This window comes from Akebia trifoliata, chromosome 6, assembly GCF_017979445.1.
Source record: "Akebia trifoliata isolate Shusen 1 chromosome 6, ASM1797944v1, whole genome shotgun sequence".
NCBI lineage: Eukaryota > Viridiplantae > Streptophyta > Magnoliopsida > Ranunculales > Lardizabalaceae > Akebia > Akebia trifoliata.
Genome location: NC_141380.1, coordinates 20467891 through 20488912, shown reverse-complemented (window position 1 = coordinate 20488912; position 21022 = coordinate 20467891). Strand labels below are relative to the sequence as shown.

The 21022-nt window shown below is 31.5% G+C and overlaps 2 long non-coding RNA genes across 2 annotated transcripts; one reads left to right on the top strand and one right to left on the bottom strand.

Moving 5' to 3' along the window:
• Positions 1–9194: 9194 nt before the first annotated feature.
• On the bottom strand, positions 9195–9864 carry LOC147400384 (uncharacterized). The gene is made up of 2 exons (XR_015179316.1): positions 9727–9864; positions 9195–9629 (listed from the first exon to the last, which is right to left on the bottom strand). It is a non-coding gene; the product is annotated as an uncharacterized LOC147400384 (long non-coding RNA).
• Positions 9865–10002: 138 nt separating this feature from the next.
• LOC147400383 (uncharacterized) lies at positions 10003–17984 on the top strand. The gene is made up of 3 exons (XR_015179317.1): positions 10003–10246; positions 13145–13281; positions 17590–17984. It is a non-coding gene; the product is annotated as an uncharacterized LOC147400383 (long non-coding RNA).
• The last annotated feature ends 3038 nt before the right edge of the window (positions 17985–21022 follow it).

Genomic DNA, 21022 nt, shown 5'->3' with positions numbered 1-21022 from the left:
TAGATGACAGAGTTTCCCATTAAATTGAACAACTTCTAACATAAATTAAATCAAGAAAGTTTATGTATAGTAGTAAATGTATTAAAATAAGTCCGCAACATTCAATTCCATATGAATTACAAACATCAAAACATTACATTTGAAACATGAAAATTCATCCAGACGGAAAAGCAAAAGAAATATTTATAATTTTAGCTCTAAGAATAGTTCTATGGAAGTTTATTGTATCAGGCTAAATAATCAAAACATAAATTAAACTTCCAGGATGTTCCATAACCTTTGATTAAAAGATAAAAAACCAAAAGTTCACTCTAAGAACTATATCAGATAATCCGAAACATAGAGGATATAGCAAATCAGTACATCCAAGTAATAGTGAGTAATCAATCCAGCTATTATCCTAAATAAATTATTAAAAGAAATTAGATTTGAGAAAAAAACTAGAAATTACAGGATATAATTTAAGATAATTAACAAAAATACTGAATTTCGATCCACTCTGAGAATTCTAGAATTGTAAATATCATCACTCACAATCATGAGGAAAAATCAAAAATAAAATCCCCAAAAAGAGAAGACTATGAAAGGAAAAAACCTGATTAAGCCAATTTAGAACAGGAAATCATGAAATCTCAAAGAAAAACCAATTTTAATTCTAGGTTTTAGTTTAAGATTTTATAGGTTCATTTGCTAACTTCCTTCTCGAAATTGAAGACGAATAGGGTTGAAATGAGCTTCACCTTCTCGAAATCGAAAACTAACAAGGTTGAAACAACCTTTACCATTTCGAAATGAGCTTCACCTTCTTGAAATCAAAGATGAATAAGATTGAAATCGATTTGAAAGGAAACGAGCTTTGAAATCGTTGGGAGAAACTAATGAGAGAGAAAAAAGATGGGACTTGCGTTCCTATTAAAAGAGAGACCCAAAAGGTTTCTCCCAATTTTTTCGATATAAACTAGCAATTAAAAATGATTTTTTAAGGGTGAAAAGGCACCATTTTACCATTTTGTTCCTGATTCACTATTTTTTTGTAGTGAATAATGTAAAATGCAGATATTATCCCTTGGGTGTGATTATGATATTTTACCATTTTATCTATCTTTTCCCTATTTCTAGAATTAGTACTTTTTGAATTTTTCAAAAACACAAGTCATTTTTCCAATATTTATCAAATCAATGTAAATTCATTTAATATCATATCATTTTTTAAACTTTAAAATTCATTTTGTCATTTAAATTGAAAAATTATAAAATTTGAATCAAAACAGGGTCTTGGTAGTGGCATATGACTGTACTGACGAAACCATAAGGTTCTGATAGCACCGAGTGGTGGCACTGCTAGTGCTATCGACAACTCTTGACAGATTGCACAAAAAAATTGATTTTTTTTTCTAGTTTTTAGTTTGTTCTTTGATAAATATCTTATCCACATACAAATTATTATAAAACACATTTAAAACACACCAAACACATACATTTCTTATGAATTTGAAATAAAAGAAGAAAATCCTAAGTTTTGAAACAAAATTGCAAATTTGTTAAAATTCTAAATAAATTTTTGAAATATATGATTACCAGTAAGAATCATAAATCCTCTCTACCCATTTTTTTGGTCGTTAAAAGCAAAAAACGTGTGTAGAAATCAAGGCAAACCAGACTTGAGATGTGACTAATTTGAAAAGAATTCAGTGGTTTTGGAAACCTCGATGATGGGAACCTTTTTCTCTTCTTCGTTGAAGAATGGTTTGGACTCTAAGTCGATAAAATCTTGGGTTGAAGAGGTCAAAACCCACTTTATGGTTTAATTATTTTTTGATGAAAAGTAGAGAAGAAGAAGGATAAAGAGAAATTTAGGAGGTGGATTTGTCGTTTTCGACGTCATGGATAAATTTTCCTTCTTCATCGTTGGCCAATAGGGTCTCAATTGTGACAAAAATTCAACTCAAAGTGATTGAAAACCCACAAGATTGTATTTGCTTGTTGGTTTTTAGACCCTTGAAGAAGAAAATAAACATAAAAGACAAATATAATTCTTTTATATAAAAAATTTTGAGACAAAATTGGTTTTTTAAAATTTATTTTCATTTTTATGATAATTTAACTTTCTAGGTTAGAAAACTAACGAATAAGTACTCCTATGTTAAAAAATTGTTTTGTGGACCTAATGGTGATATTGGATTCTTTCAGTTCTTGTTCTAATTAAAAATTTACTTTTTTGTCCCCATCCGATCTGAGGATTTGTAACTTTTCTGTTTGAACTTGAATTTTAGCGTGCTTACAGGTTAAAGTATGTTTTTTGAGCATTTTGAATCCAACGATGAGGTCAAATTTTATTAAAAGTGAACAAAAAAAATCTAAAAGTTTTACTATAAGTCCTACTTTTAAAATTTTCTCAAAATTTTACTATTTGATTTTTCTCGAGATATTAATTAAAAACTCGGGGTATTACATTTTTCCCCCTTAGTAAAAATTTTGTCATTGAAATTGAAATCATACCTTAATCTCGGTATTTAGTAATGGACATCATTTCTATTACTAACAAAATGAACTTAGAGTCTTATTTTAGGTTTACCAGGCTCTGTAAATTGTTAAACACAGAAGAGCTCGTGATCCCAAAAAGGAACTACTAGTGAGCTCAGGGATCAAGTTTTTTATATTCTTTTGTGATATCAGTTATTTCTTTTATAATAATGCTATTTATGCCCACTAAAGATCTAATACTAAACTTTTATACCACTCTGTGGCGCCCTAAAAAAACTAACACAAGATCCCATGTCAAATCTCGAGGTATTAAGTGTCGTCTCGAAATTTCTACATGGTTTCTTCTGTTTATGTTAGCATTTCATGCCACTTACATACTCGTATCACTTGATAAATGATATAAATAATACATGTATGTGTACATAAATAGAAAAAAGTATAAGCCTATATATATACACTAACATAAGATAGATTAGACTACGGAAGAAGTAAATAATATAGAAGATTTTATAGAATCTCCTTTTCCTAACAGAATCCTAACGCTTAACCAAAATTGAAAGTGCCATCAATCTATAGGTAAGGATCCAATTTTACAATTTTGGGAGTTGTCACATATTTTTATGGTCTATGAATAAAAAAATGACTCTAAACAGGTAAAACACATAAAACTACAAAAAAATTATAGGTACAGAGATAAAATTACGGGATTGGAAGGTGTTAAGTATCAATCTTGCTTGGCAAAAGCCAGTCTCTGCTCTTCTTAAATATTTACATTGCAAAGATGACCTAAAAATTAAAAATAGAAATTACTTTTTCTTTTACATGAGTGATTACGATGATCAGTTCCTTTAGAAATTGACGATTAGAGGTCCTCATGTGAATCTTCTCGCTTTATCTTTGTTGCTAGATTTGCTCTCGATATCTGAGATAAGACTTACTTTTCTTAGATTTGGATATTTTTCTGATTTTTAGGATTTTTGAGTGTTTTTAGGTTGAAAATTAGGGCTTGGGGGTTAGGTATTGACTTCGGATTTCATACTTAAGGTTTTTGAAAGGTTTTGATGAGTTTTTTATTTCTATTTTCTAGGATTTCTCTTGAACTCCGAAATTAGTTGGTAGAGGCTCCTTTTTAAATACCTTTGTGATAATATTAGAATTTGATTAGGTTTCTTAGAGATAAGGTTTATTCTAACTATTTTGTTAAGTTATTTAGATCAGGATTCAATTAAGTTTTATTTGAATTTTTAAACTTGTATAGAATGAAATTTTTTTAAATTTTGAAGAACCTCCCAGTGGAGTATTTATTAAATTATTCTAAATTCTTTGGGATCCCCAGTGGAGGATTTTTTTTATTAAATATCAGGTGGGCCCTACTTAAATAAATGGGTTACTACTTAAAATTTGGCTTATAGACTTAATTAATTGAATTTATTTGTTCAAAACTTTTAATTTGATTTACTAAAATTTCACTTTACGTTAATTAATATTTTAATTATTAGTTTTGAGTTTTTGAATTTTAGGGTTGAAACATCATCGTTTTATCCTCAAAGAGGACTTTTGTGTTGAGAGCTTGTTTTTCGACATTTTGGAATTAGTTTTTCATAAGGAATTCAATAAGAGTATTGGTTTGTGTCATTTATGCAAATCTTATGAGGGGTATTTTCATAATTTTGTGAAAATTAGTAAACAGTTTATTTGATTTTAATTTATTGTTTTATGCGTTCGAAATTTTTTTCTTAAGCGTAATGTAGGCCCTAGGGATGTTATGATGTTAGGGGTATTTTGGTAATTTGATCTTTTTTAGTGATTTTTCTTGTAAAGTTTTTTTTATTTAAAAGTGATGATTTCTATATTTTGAGTCATATTTTCTTAGCGTAGCGTGGTTCCTAAAGATTGTTTGCTTGAAATATATCATTCGAGCTTTAGAAAACACATCTAGTAACAATTAAAAACATTAAAATATTCATCTATCATTTGGAACCGTCATAATCGGGTTGACGAGTTGATTAATCAGGCAAGTTCAAAAATGAGGTGTCTACAAAAACATATGATACAACTTAGATGAATTGATACATCTAGTAGGTATAGCCCTAATGCTCAGTCATGTATCTAATCCACCAGATGGTCCTCATCAACTTGCTCTACATTCGTATCGTCAAATGTAGGATTTGAAACTAAAAAAAAGAAGAAGAAAATAGTGAATACCAAGGGTTACCCAATAGATAAACAAAAAATTCTGACTAATAACTTTTACTATCATGAATAAGTAAATCTACTAATTATTTATATCAATATAGAGTTTTATAGAATAATTTAAGATTAATTGGTACATATAACTAGGGATGAGGAACTAAACAGTTGAAATCCATATTACACCCATCAACAGTATTCATATTATAACATTTTCTTTTTATGCAATTCAACTTGATAAACTTGAATTTGTAAACATGCTTTTCAAATTATAATTCAAAATAATGTAGTAGAAACACAATACACAATGGTAGAGTAGTGAAATTAGAGATTTAAGATTCTATAATTGGATAACTCCCAGTCGGAACATCATGCTCTAATATTTCACCAGTGTGAAACTCCACTGTTAGTTCCTGATTTTGTAGCATGTCACTACAACTTACCACACTTGGGTGACCATTTATCTGACTTTGGTTGGTTCTTTGACTGTGATCCTAAGAAAATAGGTCACTTCACAACGTGTCAAGACTTTTGACTACTTTAGACTATTAGTGATCACTGATTAGTCATCTTCGTCTATTCTTATTAGGTGTGCATGTGATTTATATTATACATCCCTAATTGTGTACGACCATCTTTATATTACACGTTTATTGAAAAAGATATAAAAGAATAAATTCGATTTCCAATTGTGACATCATTCTCATACGCGTCCCATACCACTTATGAACTTGGTTGTCTCCACTGTACATCTTAGGATAGTATATCACTACGGATGATATAACGGATTATCCCTTTAGGTATTTACAAACTCTTTTACAGTTCAGAAAATAGATACATACATATATATATATATATATATAATATATATATATATATCATTTTTTCTTTGAAAATAAATAAGAAATTAATATCATAGTATTGATAATGGATATCTAGTTTCTTACCATGCAACTGTGGCCACCTAGGTTAAATTGAATAATAGTATAATATGGTGCACTTTTGCACAAATTCAAACAGCGTCTCGCGTTAACAAAAAATAATTAAACATGCAACCCACCTCGTGACAACAAAAAATAAATTAACCCTAGATAATCGTTCATCAACCCATACATCTCACTATAATGTAAAATGTAGATATTACCCCTCGGGTGTGATTTTGATACATTACTATTTCATCCACCTTTCTTCTTTTTTGAATATTAGTATTTTTTGAAAACATTAGTCATTTTTCGATATTTATCAAATCAATATAAATTTATTTAATATCAACTCATTTTCAAATTTTAAAATTTATTTTATCATTTAAATTGAAAAACTACAAAATTTGGACAAAAATGGGATCCTAACAGTGGCACAAGACCGAACTGGCGAAACCACAAAGTTCTAGTGACATCATGCAGTGGCACCTCCAATGCTACCGATAGTTGTTGGTAGACTACACAAAAAAATTGATTTTTTTTTGCCAATTTTTCATTTGTTTTTTAATAAAATATCCCACCCACATATAAATTGTTATAAAACATGTTTAAAACACATCAAACACATATATTTCTCATGAATTAAAAATGAAAGAAGAAAATCCTAAGTTTTGAAATAAAATCATAATTTGATAAAAATCCTAAATGCATTTTTTAAATATACGATTACTAGTAAGAATCATAAGCCCTCTACCTATTTTTTGATCATTAGAAGGAAAGAATTTGTACGAAAATCGAGGTAAATCAAACTTGGATGTGGCGGATTTTGAAAAGAATTCAGTGATTTCGAAGATCTCGACGATGATGTCATTTTTCCTTTCTTCGTTGGAGAATGGTTTGGACTCTAAGTTAATGAAATCTTGGGTTGAAGAGGTCAAAACTCACTTTATGATTCGGGTGTTTTTTGATGAAAAATTGAGTAAAAGAAAAGAGAGATAAATTTATGAGGTGGATTTGTAGTATTCGATATCGCAGATAAATTTCACTTCTTTGCCAACGGCCAATAGGGTCCTGATCGCAACGAAAACCCGACTCAAAGTGGTTGTAAACCCATAGTCTTTTAATCGTGTTTGATTTTTGATTTTTGGACCCTTGGAGAAGACAATGAACATAAAAAAACAAATATAATTCTTTTATACAAAGAAATTTTGACAAAATCGATATTTTTAAACTTATTTTCATTTTTTACTATAATTCAATTTTTTGGGCTAAAAAATTGAGTAAATACACTATTTTTCAAAAATATTCGTTGTTAATGGTGTGCTCGGATTCTTTCAATTCTCGTTCTAACAAAAATTTACTTTTTTTGGCTTCATCTGACTTGAAAATCGAGGACTTGTAACTTTTTTGTTCAAACTTGAATTTGAGTGTGCTTACAGGTTAAAGTATCTTTTTCGACCATTTTGAATCCAACGGTGAGGTCAGATTTCATTAAAAGTGAATAGAAAAAAATTAAAAAGTTTTACACTAAGTCCCACTTTTAGAATTTTCTCAAAATTCCACTATTTTATTTTCCTTAAGATATGAAGTAAAAACTTGGGGTATTACACCCATTTTGCTTAAATGCACGTGGGACTTCGTATTGATCTCATTTAATGTGGTATTTTTTTCTTCAATGAGACGTATGCTACCAATTTTTTTTGTTGTCTCATTTCTTTCTTTATTTCCTTTTCTTTATTTTCATTTTAGCTTATACATAACCACACACTCATTTTTTCACTAGAAGTTGATAAGGTTGTACCCAAGCTCCCTATATAGCTTGATGGTTTCTTTTTTCTACTACACATTTCTTACCTCATTTGTTTGACATTTTATTTCTATTTTATGCTCTTCTTCTCATTTGCTTGTTTTATGTATTTGCATACTTGTTTACTTTGTGCCTTTTCCTTTTCTTTATTTAGTGTATGAAATAGATATTATTTTCTTTTTTCTTTAAAAATAAAAAAAATAAAATTTTCATCATGGATGAGCTATTTTTAAAATCAAAACAAATTCTAAACCAATCCAAACGGTAAAAAAGCAATGCAATGATATAATTGTCTAGTGAAAGTAATTAAGGAAATGGCAAATAATGAAGCACATGAGGTGCCAACTAACAACTAACAAAGATTAGATTTGGATGTAATTAAATATATTTTCTATGATTTATTAAAAGAATGACTAAACATTCAAACAACTCAGACAAGAAACAAACCCTTGACTTTAAAGGTCCCTACTAAATTTGAGGAATGTTAACAGAAGAGAATAAGGCTCTAAAATTGCAATTGACTCTATTAAAAGATATTATTGACTGTACAAGTCATGAAAAAGAAGAGACCCATGTTCTTAAAAATGAATATAGCTACCATGAGACTCTAAGAAGCCTTGAAAATCTATTAAACACGCAACTACAATGTGGGCTGACCCTAAACAACATGAAAGTTGTTAAAAGTGAAAAACACTTGATGATGAAAGATTTGGTTAGTACGAGTCATGGAGGTTTTACTTTACCCTTTTCCCAAGAAGTTCGTCACCTCACCTCTCCAAAGTATGATGACTTTATAGCACTTAAAGAGCATATTTGAAATTTGAAATACTATGCGGCGAATATGTGATGGATCATCTTCTAATACTCAAGTTGTTTTCGACTTTGTCCATGGACCAAACTTTACTTGATTTTCGAATCTCCCAAATGATAATATAGGGAATTGTAGACACCCCATTTTTGCATATGCCTCATCTAACAATCCATCACCTGGTTGATGTGGATTCCTAATGATGAGTGCAGATTATGCGAAAAAGTCAGATGCTTGTGAGAGACCATCTCCCATTTTTACCCCCTCCCATTCTTTCTAATTTCCCTATTTTCTTTCCTTGGCACGCTCGGCATAGAATTATGCACGCATAGTATCACTACACCATACACTCGATTAAGCAAGAATACACGATTAGGTTTGTCATACATCTCAAAAACTTAAAGACCTCGCAACGCTAAGAAAATAAGACCTTGAGACTTAAAAAGAATTATATTGTGACCAAACGAAATCGTTCGTAAAAATTCTAAAAAAATTGACAAAATAATGAAAATACCCCTTATGGATCCCACACCTCTAAAATCTCTCAAGAACATCTTCATTACTCTCGGAATGTGATTTCGAGTCTAACGAGACTAAAATTGTTAAAAATGAATGATTTTACGAAGAATTACGAAAATAACCAAAATGTCCCTTGATATTCAACTTAAAAACCTCGATTCTTAAGAAAATATAATAAAAAATAAGCTTTCGATAACATTCACGTACATCGAGAAAGTTTAGAAACCCTCATACTTAAGAAAACCAAATTTTTTTTTACATAAAATGATGATTTTCGTCACGAGGAATGACACCCATCGCGACATAAAATGAGAAATTTTCATTAAACTGACAACTCATCGTGAAATTAAAATTTTAAATTCAAACATTAAACATTGGAAAATTAGGATTTTAATCAAAATGACTTATTGAAATTAAATCATTTTTAGGTATATCCATCAATATCGAATTAAGGCCGATCAAATCATTAATCATTAATCATTAATCAACCAATTAAATCCTCTAAAACCCATTGGTGACACCACAAATTGTCTAATCAACCAATCAATCTCCGATTAGACTAATAAAATTTCTAACCAAATCACCAATTCAACATAAATTTAAAACCGATCAATAATAAAAATATTTTGAATTAATCGTCAACTAATCAACGAATCACCCACAAATATGCCATGGGTTGAGAAGCGTGGGATCATTCTCTACAATTGCATGTCCCTTCTTTCTCCCCTATAATTCCGTCAACAGAATGAAAAAGAAAGAATGAGAAAAAGAAAGTAAAATAAAAAAGGAAGTTGAAAAAATATAAGAGAGAAAAGAACCATTCTTTCAAATGAGCAAGTACTTCTCTCACCCTTTCTTACTCACGTTTGCAACAACCAAGAGTCATCATCCTCTCTTTTTTCTGAGCAGCACAAGAAACAAAAAATAGGGGCTAACACAACAAAGGAAATTAATAAATAAATAAATAAAGGAAAAGAAGAAGAGAAAGAGGGACTGACCTCTCCTTAGTTTTCACGTTTTTTGCAGCATTATCATCCTTCATCTTCTTCACATAGCAGCGCCCATCTCACCCCTTCTTTAGCCACGTTTTCTACAGCCTTTATCATCTTCATCTTCTTCATATAGCAGCCCCCATCTCACCCCTTCTTTAGCCACGTTTTCTACAGCCTTTATCATCTTCATCTTCTTCACACAACAGCCCCCATCTCACCCCTTTATTCAGCCACGTTTTTTACAGTCTTTTTCATCTTCATCTTCTTCACATAGCAGCCCCCATCTCACTCCTTCTTCAGCCACATTTTTTACAGCCATTAATATCATTCATCATCCACATAGCAGCCCCCATCTCACCCTTTCTTCAGCCACGTTTTTTTGCTGCCAACAAATCACCTCCCACACCCTTGTGTACTGATTACAGCCACAATTCCTTGACCAATCTCTCCGGCCATCTCTTTCTCTCGGGTTCTCTTATCAGTCTCTAACTCATCATAACTCTGAAGGAATTCCAACGACAAACAGGTTTGTAGAGTTTTTTATTCTATGGTGTTATTTTTTTTTTTATATCTTTAGATGTTAGAGTTTTGAGATTTTATCTACTTTTTTAGGTTCGGTCCTTATTGAATTTATAGTTTTTTTTTTTTTTTTTTTTTTTTAAATTTAAAAAAAGGGATTTGTTAGAATACTTATATTCATGTTAGGTTCCATTTTAACCTTATTTTTGGAATCACGATGACCAATTCAGTAATTATTTATGTATAAAATCTTTTGACCAATCCAGTAATTATTTTTGAGAATTTTAAAAAAATTTGATAATCATTTATTCATGTAATGATAGTTATCTGTTTTGGTAATTGTTCATGCACATGGTAGAATTTTAACCATTTTGATAATTAGTTATATGTGCACCTGAGAATGTTTGAATCATTTTGATAATTAATTATGCATATAAAACTTTTCCCATTTACCTATAACGGAATGATGATCAATTTATTAAAATTTTGTACCCACAACCCATTGATGACCAATTTGGTGATATTTTCCTCGTAATGTGTTGTGACTGATTTGGAAATAATTTTAGCCTATGGAATTTGGACTGATTTGGAGATATTTTGCCTATAATAATACTCGTTTGTTTTGGAAATAATTCACACAAGAGATGATATTTGGTTCATTTGGAAATGACCATGCATGTGGAGAATTTTGACAATTTGTAGATTATTTATATATGTAGCTCTTTCATTGAATTTTCTTTTATATAAAAATGCTCCACGTGAGCCTTTGGGCGTCGGATATGATTTTATACTTTTTCAAATTGTCCATTTTCTCATTATATGAGAAATTCGAGGAATTGTATAGTATTTGAGGGGATCATAACTATAAGATTTATTTGGATAATCTGACATAAATAAATGATGATTAGATTGTAGCCTTGACCATAGTCTTCCTCATTTGACATTAGGATTTTGTTGGATCGTAGTAGAGATTGATCACTTCGATAGAGGTGAATTCGATGCCTAATACCTTTCGAAATCCGTAATCTAACCCTTTACCCTAGTCTCTTACCTATAGATCAACTCGATCCATTTATGAAGTTATCTATGGTTCCTAGACCTAAACTAGGCGGCAACTCCTTATTCTCTAAAAATTCCAAAATTATTCATTAGTTGAACCTTTTTATTATTTTTAGTAAAAAAGTGGTGAGGCACTTTCAATGACGACTCTACTAGGGATTTTAAGGTCAAACTTGACCGATCCGAGACCTTCCTTAGGTAAACTTTTGAGTCAACCTAGTTGACTCGAGAAGACTTAGAATAGGCTAGCTTTTATCATTTCTTTTGTCGGTGTGTTTATGATTAGTTTTGTAATTATTTGCATATGTTGTTTATGTTGGTGCTGATTACGAAAATGCCCTAGGGAATCCTGTTCCTTTGCATATACTCACAAGCATGCATATTCATGTTTGCATTACGACATACCCTTATTAGTCCCATATCCGGATCTAAGCTAATATGGTCTTTTGAGACACAGGAGACACACGTGAGTGCTACAACTTCATTACTGTACCTTCAGATATATCAAATTGAAGCACCACTTACTATCTAACCAGGTGAAACCTAGAGGTATATTAATGTTTCAGGCTGAAATGACTTGAACTTTGTCCTATCCTAGCATCAATCATATAGCAAGCCTAGAAATCCAAACATAGGTGTAATCCCATTAAGCCACGACTCGAACTGATTGTGGGTGCTCCCGAGTTGCAATTCTTTAATCCAACTGACAGGTAAGTGAGTGGACATGTTTAGAAAATTTAAATTAAACCTGCAATACCGGTACAATCCAATTAGTAAAAAAATATTGATCATAATGAACCAATTTAACTAGTTGGCCCAATTGGAAAATGGATCTAACTAGTCAATACCAAACCGATTGGACTAATTGATTTTAGGTTTAAGGATTCAAATGAATTCGCAACGAGAAGATTCGATCTTGTGGTCAAATTAATTTGTTTGGCCAAAGGTTCAACCCAAACCAAGGGTAGACCCGTGACTAACTTTTATCACATTTGTGGTCACTATATACTTATAGTGCATTTGGACTCGACGTTTGCCACCAAAATTGGGCTAATTAATGTAAAATTTTAATCGCGTGGTTAAGAGTCTAACCTTCATGATCAATGGTGAAAATTTCGGGATTCATACCATGCCTATTCCTAGAGGGGAGGTGAATAGAATAATTAAAATTTCTTTCGATTTATCCAATTTTAACTTATATTGATAATTTAACTATGTGTTCTAAGTCATTCGCCTAGCCTCGATTTTGTACTCATGTCTCTAATTAACATTTAATAAAAATACACTTGAATTTAAACATTCATTTAACCATGTCATTCAATGGCATATTCATACACGATTTACCTATTCGACATTCATGGTATCTCATGACATTCAAAACATTCAAGTGTAAATTACGAAATTATAAAAACATGCACGAGACATTAGACTCTAATGGTTCGACAATGTGCCTACATCTATTCTTATGGCTCATCTTTAGTTTGCAATGCAATTTAAGTTTACTTAGTGCTTGTTTGATACCACTTTTAAATGCAGCTTTTACTGCATTTGAGTTGAAATCTGCGTTTTCAACTGCAATCATCGTTTGATACAAAAAACCGCATAAAAAATTTGTGTTTTTAAATGCAAATTCAAACTCTCTAAAGTTGTTGTTTTTTTTTTGTTTTTTTTTTGTTTTTTTTTTTTTTTTTTGCGTTTGCTAGAGACGCAATCATCGAAAAATGGTTGAAAAGAAAAAATTGAAATGCCCTCATTGTCATCTTATCTTCATCTCTTCTTTTGCTCTGTCGACAGAACAGATCTCTAACTCTTTTTCTTTCTCTCTCTCTCTCTATCTCTCGAATAGTCACATGGATCACCATCACCTCTCTCTCAGAGCTTTAGAATATCATATCAAGAACAACTGAGAAAAATTAAAATTTGAAAGATGGGTTAGAGGAGTTTTCTCAAGGTGTTGGCTGCTAATTTCGATGTTCTTGCTGGGTATGTGTAATTTTTATGAATTTCTGGATGTTTTCTTGTTGAATCGTTTATGGATCTTTAATTATTTTGGGTGTTATTTCCGTTTTTGTAGAGAAGTTGGAATTTTGTTGAATCAACGCCTTGTAATTGTATTTATGTTCAACCCATTTTTTAATCTACATTTGCTTTTATTTATTTGGTTCATTTACAGGCTTGTGGTTAATCTAGCTTATCCCCTGTAAATCGTTTTTTTTAACCCTAGATTTGGTGATTAGATGGTTAAAAATTAAATTTTTTCATTTGTTTATTTTGCATATAATATGTGATGCTATGTTCTTGATTTTTGTTCATCTATTGTAAGATTAATTTAAATTCTGTAATAATATGCCAAAAGAATTACTTTTTTCCCCTTTTGCATATCATGTTTTTACCATATGATACTTGAACTAGATGTATCAAAATTTTGATATTGTTAGATTAAACTAAAATTCCCTAATAGTGTGCTAAAAAATTCCTTTTTTTTTCCTGGTTCATTTTATTCTCATGTTTTGAAATTGGTATTTTTCTAAAAATTTAAATTAACTTATTTTAATGTCTTATAAAATTGAAATTTGTAAAAAAAATGCCAAGAATTCAATTTATTTTATTCTTTTCGGTTCTTTCAACTAAACTATATCATGTGATGGTGTATTAGAAGGCATTATTAAATAGTCCATTCTTGTTGTAATATGGTGGTAAATTGAAATTATGATTCTCATTGTTTGGGTTCTGTATTCAATGATCACCCTCTTTGAGCTAATATTCGCGAAGGTCATTGAATGGTAAGTCCCCTCACCCCAAAAAAGGGAAAAAATAAATTGCAATTTCTTTATGAGAATTGTCTTGATTTTCCTTTGATCTTGAATAAGCCATGAATAACTATAATTTTCAAAAATTAAATTAAGAAAAATCTTATGTTAGATGCGACTTTTTTCATTTGTTTGACTTTGTATAAATGTTTATTAATTTTTCCCTAGTGACCAATCTGTTTTGTTCTATTTGCGTAAGAGATGTCAAATCTTTCATCCATTTTTCTATCCTACGAGGCATTCTATTTGGTGTTCATTTTTTTCCTTCACTTTGTTGTTGTTTGGGATATACCCAATTATATCTTGAGAGCTTCTATTGCCACACCAACTTTTTCTAGCGCCACACCAAGATGTGTGCAATTCTTTGGTCATTTGCATATAGATTGGGGCGACATTAGCAAAAGTTGGCTTGGTAATAGAATCTCTTTATATTTTTGAGGTTTGTCGCAACTAGCATATTTATGCCTTTTCATCGAGAGGGCATACCTTGTGGAGGATGCTTCCCTTCACAATATGCTAGGTATTTGGAAGGAATAAATCATTGAGCTTTCGAAAAGATTGTAAAAGTCGCTCTAAACATCATTCTAAAAATAAATGCCTTACTATTTAATTGATTAATCATTTTTTACTAATGCAAAGGGGTCTTCTTTGAAGATTCTATGTTTAGATGGAACATGCCTGTGAATTTAAACTCCTGGACTTTTGTATGTTCTTCATTTCTGGCTTTAACTTTGGTTTCTCAACCAGTGGGGTTTGCTTGTAATTGTTTATTTTTGCTATTTTTTAATAAATTCTTAAAACTATTAAAAAAAGAGATTGATAAAATATTAATTCATTTTCTTGTTAAGGGAATTATTTCACAAATAGATAGAATCATTGTAAAGATAAATCATTTTTATACATTCTGGTGCATTATCAACATTAATTATGCAGGTATTTTGTATATCAGAAAATTTTCACATGTTCATTTTTAAGGAGGTGTTGTCGAAATTTATATAGAATTATAAATTTTTTTGAATTAAAATATTTTTTTATAATTTTTTTATTTTATATATATATAGTGTAATTATATATTTATAAGGGTATTCTAGTCATTTTTTATGCATTTTGGGTGCATTATCAACATTAAGGGTATTTTGGTCATTTTGCTCTGATACAATATAATCTAGAAGTCGTATCAAATTATAATTACCAGATTCTGGTAAACAGCATAACACTTTTACAAAACTCTATCAAATTTATTTTTCAGTATTCTAACTTTTACAGTTGTTTCTAACAGCAAAATTTGACAGCAGATTCTAACAGCTATATCAAATGGGGCCTCAGAGTCTAAACATTCATGACATGTCATATATAGTCTAATATTCATTCATGACTTGGCAATGTGCCTACATCCACTTCCAAGGTTCCTACCTAGAAACTCGGTGTTCACTATCAAAGAGGTTTATGGTTCACCTCGAACCTTTTACATAAAATTTTTATACCTAGGTTAAATTTTAAAATCTTAAGATTGAAAGAACATCACCTCGAAATTATGAGTTTTGTTCTTCGAAAACTCATGAACATCTACTCTTGTCAAGAATAATCAATTCTAACAAGAGCTTGATTTTTAAGGGCTAAATCAAGTAACCACATACATATGTTTTTAAAAATAAAAATAAAATCAAAGACTCACTCAACTCTATAAGATTTTCCAATGGCGATCTTGAATTTTTCGAGTCCTTGAGCTCATAAGTATGTCTCGATGGTTGGATCTTCCAATCAAGCTTTCAAGCTTGTCGGCTCCTTATTATTTCTCCTACCACCATCTCCTTTTGCTCTTTGTTCCATGAATGTACTAATGTGTGTGCAAGGTGAGGTTTGATGATTGGAGAGGGATCAAATGAGAAGTCTAGGAAAGTTGAAGGGGTTCACCTAAGTTAGGCTCTCATGAAAGTAAAGAAGACTCTCCAAATGTGAAGATAGGAGAAGCAATATTCTTTAGAGATTGATCCAAAGGAAGAGCATGGGTTGAGAGGATTTTCAACTAAGTTTTAGGCTTTCCATAACTAGAGAGAGGGCTGAAAGTGTGTGGAAATGGGAGACTTTCTTCTCTCTAGTTTCAACCCCCCAAAGAATTAAAGAGGAATGAGTTTTAAAGAGAATGGATCAATTTCGTGTCTTAACAATAAAAAATATGACCGTTGAGCACTTGCTGACGGTGGCGCCGTTAGACACAAATGAGGTACATTATTAAATTATCGGAATGTCCTCGTAGAGTATTTTGGTCCTAACTTTCAAACTGCAGCTTCGTTTCGCATACCGTTCGGGGAACTGATATATCTTACTATGTAGAACATCCACAAACTGTCACCAAGGAGTGGGCCATGATAAAAATGGGTGAAATAACCAAAATACCCCTTTTATCATTTCTGGTCAAAACAAGCTTTTAAAAAGTTCGGTGTCAAAACGATTCGAAGGTGTGCTAGATTTTACCTATATAATAACACCAAAAAAATACCAAAGATAAAAACTAGTTTTAGGGTGGTCAAATATTTAATGTCTCCTCTATGACCATTTTCGATTCCTGAAAGGTCCAATGATTGAACGGGTCGAGGAAAGAGTTTTCCTAGTTGCTAGGTATCAACCTATCAATCATCTAAGTGTTGGGGAATGGTCTTAGGTGGTCTTATTACATTTTAGACTTTGTGCACACACATAGACTTTTAGTCGAGGCGCGTGTGGTTGAGCAGCTTTACCATAGTCTTTATATATCTTCAATGGCAAATCGATCTGATACTCAACATATGTCTCGGGATTGACAAAATATGGAACTTGTAAATGATTAATCTTATTTTATTTTAATCAGATAATAATTATTCTTAGACGTTCTAAACCACTATTGTACTACTTTAGGTCCGTCAAAGGAGTCGTATTGTCATAATACTATTGTCAAGTCCATATAGTCAACCCTTGCCATAAGAAAAAATAATTATCATAGATGAAACAATACTCCGTTTGATTTTTGGAATCATTTCAAGCACAAATTATTGCCTTTATTCATATACAAAATGAGAGCTTGAAGTCTGAAAAGAAAAAAAATGATAAAGTTATAGAACCTCAGGTTGTGTTGACATTGTTGAAGACTAAGAAGATGATCAATTACCCACCAACCCTATCTTAGCTCATCAAATAACTCAGGTTGAAATTACCTTGAAGAATATTAAGGACCCAGATGATCTTGCCCTTGGATCAAGGACAATGACATTATTCTCTACTGTCCATTTGGTAGAGAAATTCACAATGCGTGATGAGTGTCTCCAAACACTCAATTATACGCATATTTTTCGGATATTTATCTTGATTTTTGTACCTATTTCTCTATATTAAGATAATAATCATGATAAGCCTCAAACCACCACGTTGCATGTTAATTAGGCTTAATTATATATAAATAAATTCATTTACTAGATAAATCTAATTACGTGTATTTCTTGTGCAGAAAATCAACAATTTGGAATCAAAATCTCAAGGCAAAAGCATTTGGGCCCACTTTGGAATGCCCTAATCCTTAACTCATATTCTCCTCTTTTGTCTTTTTGTGCAAAGAAAAGTGGAGGCTACTTTTAGACTCTTCTACACACATTTTTCTCTATAAATAGAGCCTTCATTTCTAGAAAAAGGGTCCCATCTTGGTTCTCTTATCCAAGACTCCTTTAATCTAAGGCTCTTTGCCTATTCTCTTATTTTTTGTATTTTCATTTTCTAGTTATTTCCTTTTTGCTAATTAGTCTTGTAAGAAGTAGAAGAAGAAGAAGTTGTAATTTTCTCCATGAAATGAAGAAAAGTTCTTTCATCTCTTATCTTCCCTCTCTTGCAATGACATTAGGCTAAGTTCCCCTCCATTGGAGAATGGAAAAGCCTAGAGCAAGTTCTTGTGTTATTTTTAATTTCATGCATTTCTTTTATTTAAAATGCTTATGAATTCTCTTTAAGTTTCTTGCACCTATTATTCTTAATATAGATATTTTATGCTTAGATTAGATCAAGATAAAGTATGCTTAAATTAGATAATTGGTAGTAGGAAGTTTTCAAAGAATTCTACTTTGTTTATGTTCCCTTATTTCATTTCATTTGCAAAACTTTCCGATCTAAAGAACTAACATCAAGCCCTTACGATTGAGTTATAAAAAGGCTTGAAACTAAGAATTGCTCATCAACATGTTCTAGGTAGATCCACCTCTAATGGTGTTTTAATTTCATAAGTTTACTTGCTTTTAATTTCATTTACTTTAGTTTCTTTTCTAGTAATTTTACATTTTCTTATAAGTTCAAAAATACAAAGAAAAACAGTTTTAATTCCTTTTAGTTAATTTGAATTTTATCTTCTTAACTTAACTTTATTCCTCCTTTCTCTTGGGTTCGATCCCCTACTTGCCCCACAAGTAAGGTAAACGTAAGATTATTATTAACTCCGGTGAGAAGAACAACGATAGTCTCGCCACCAAACATGGATAAGTTTGAGGAAATTAGATGTGCTAGGACTCACTTGAAAGTCTATGTCAGCATTATGCAATCTCATGGCCTGAACGAGGAATAGATGGCTTTTTTAGAGAACTCTGATAAAATTTGGCTTACACTGACTTATGTCACTTGACTCATCTCGTATAAGAACATGACACAAATGGATGAAGAAATTTATCAGTTGATACTCATTCAACATGAACATTGAACGCACAAGACGAGATTTAAAAACAATTAAGTAGAAGCCTGAAAAAACCTTCATTGAGTTCATTGCCCGATGGAGATCTAAAGTTGTTTAATTGTGGGACAGATCTTAAGATAATGAACAATTCAAGATCATCCTCAGGAATCTCACTCCGAATTATGCCAAGTACTTAATGCTTTAGTACCTTCCCACTTTTCAGTCACTCTTTAAAGCTGATAATCAAGTTAAGATACCTACTCTTGGGACTTTTGGTAATTCGTCCGAGTTAAAACCTAGAAATTTCAAACTTAATGTCAATTCCTTACAAGTGGCCAATACCTCTTTCACACTAGCTCTTCAAGCCATTCAATCCTCGCAAGTAAGCCTAAAAGACAATTCTCCAATCTTGGCATGTCCCTTAATAATGCCTTTTAAAAATTGATGAAAAAGATATTACTAACACCATTGTAATATAAGTTTTTGCCTAATCCTCTTCCTCAAAACTTGGATAATGGGCAATTCTACGAATTCCATTAGATGCCTGGCTATGTTCTTGATAGGTGTATTACTCTTCGCCAAGCAATTCAAGACCTTATCGAGGAGGGAAAAGTCACCACGTCTGCCTCTGTCCTTTCCAATGTTAAAATTAATCCTTTGCTTACCTTTCAAAATCAACATTTACCTACTTTGAACTTAATCTTCTTATTCAAACCTGAATCATTTGACCCAATTTCCTTCATTCATTCAATCGATCTTGATGGTATATCCTCACTGTATCAAATTAACTCATTCTACTTTGAGATAATGATGAGATTATAAGACAAAAAATTTGTTGAAATAATAGGTTATTTAGCATTAGACACGCTTGAATCAAAATATGTGGCGCCCCGCCAAACACTAACACAAATCCCCATGTCAAAACTCGAAGTACTAGGTGGCACCTGAAAATTTTAGCATGGTCTCCTCTGTTTATGTTAGCATTCCAAGGCGTTCAACCTGTATATATATTCAAAATATAATACTAGCGGAAGCCTATATACATCTAATAACGTACAAAAATCAGAGTATGGAAAAAGAAATTTATACACGGGATTATACAAAAATTTCTCACTCTAACAAAAGTCCTAACGCTCATAACAAAATCTATAATACTTTTGGACAAATCGATACCACTAGGGGGTATAACCCCAATACTCACCAAGTGACGGACTCTGGCTGTTTATCTGACCCACCAGATGATTCTCACTCATGTTCTATACATGCCTCGTTAAGCTTCGGATATGAAACCAAAAATAAAATGGTGAAGAAAATGATGAATAACAATGGTTACCCAGTAGGAAAGCAAACAATTTCTACCAATAACCTCTTCTAACATAAACGAATAAACATACTGAATCATTTTAAAATTCACATTACATCGATCAGCAGTACTTACTATAACATTATCTTTTTATACAAATCTAATTGATCAAATGGAAACATTAAACATGCATTTCAGTTTATATATCAAAATAAGGCAACATATACATAATACACAATGGTGGAGTATTGGAATTAGAGAGTTGGGATTCACGACTGGATCGCTCCCAGTCGGGACATGATGTTATAATTCTTCTCTAACTTTTAGTTCTTGATTTTGTAGTCGGTCGCTGCACTTACCACACTTGGTTGACCATTTATCCGGCTCAGGCTAGCCATTTGACGTGATCGTAAGCAATGGGTCTCTTTTCGATGTGTCAGAACGTTCGACTACTATAGATTGTTAATGATCACTGACTAACCATCTTCATCTATGCCTATCAGACGTGCATGTGATTCCCAAATATACAAACCATTCATATGCGACCACCTTTACATTATAAGTTTACTAGTAAAGATAGAGAAGAATAAACCCAGATTTCAGTTGTGATTCCACTCTTATAAATGTCTCATGACACATATGAGCTTGGTGGTCCCTACCGTACATCCTAAGATAATACACCACTCCGGATGATATGACGCACTATCTCTTCAGGGATTCACAAACTTTTTAACAACTCACAAAATAGATACATATACATATTATTTTCATTTGAAAATAAAAGAGAAATTAAAAATACAAGATTGATAATGGATATCGAGTTTCCTACCATACAACTGTGACAAAACGGTCTAAAATAAATAACAGAACGAAAACGTAAATAGCATCTCACGCTAACAAAAAGTAAATAAACATGCAACCAGTAAT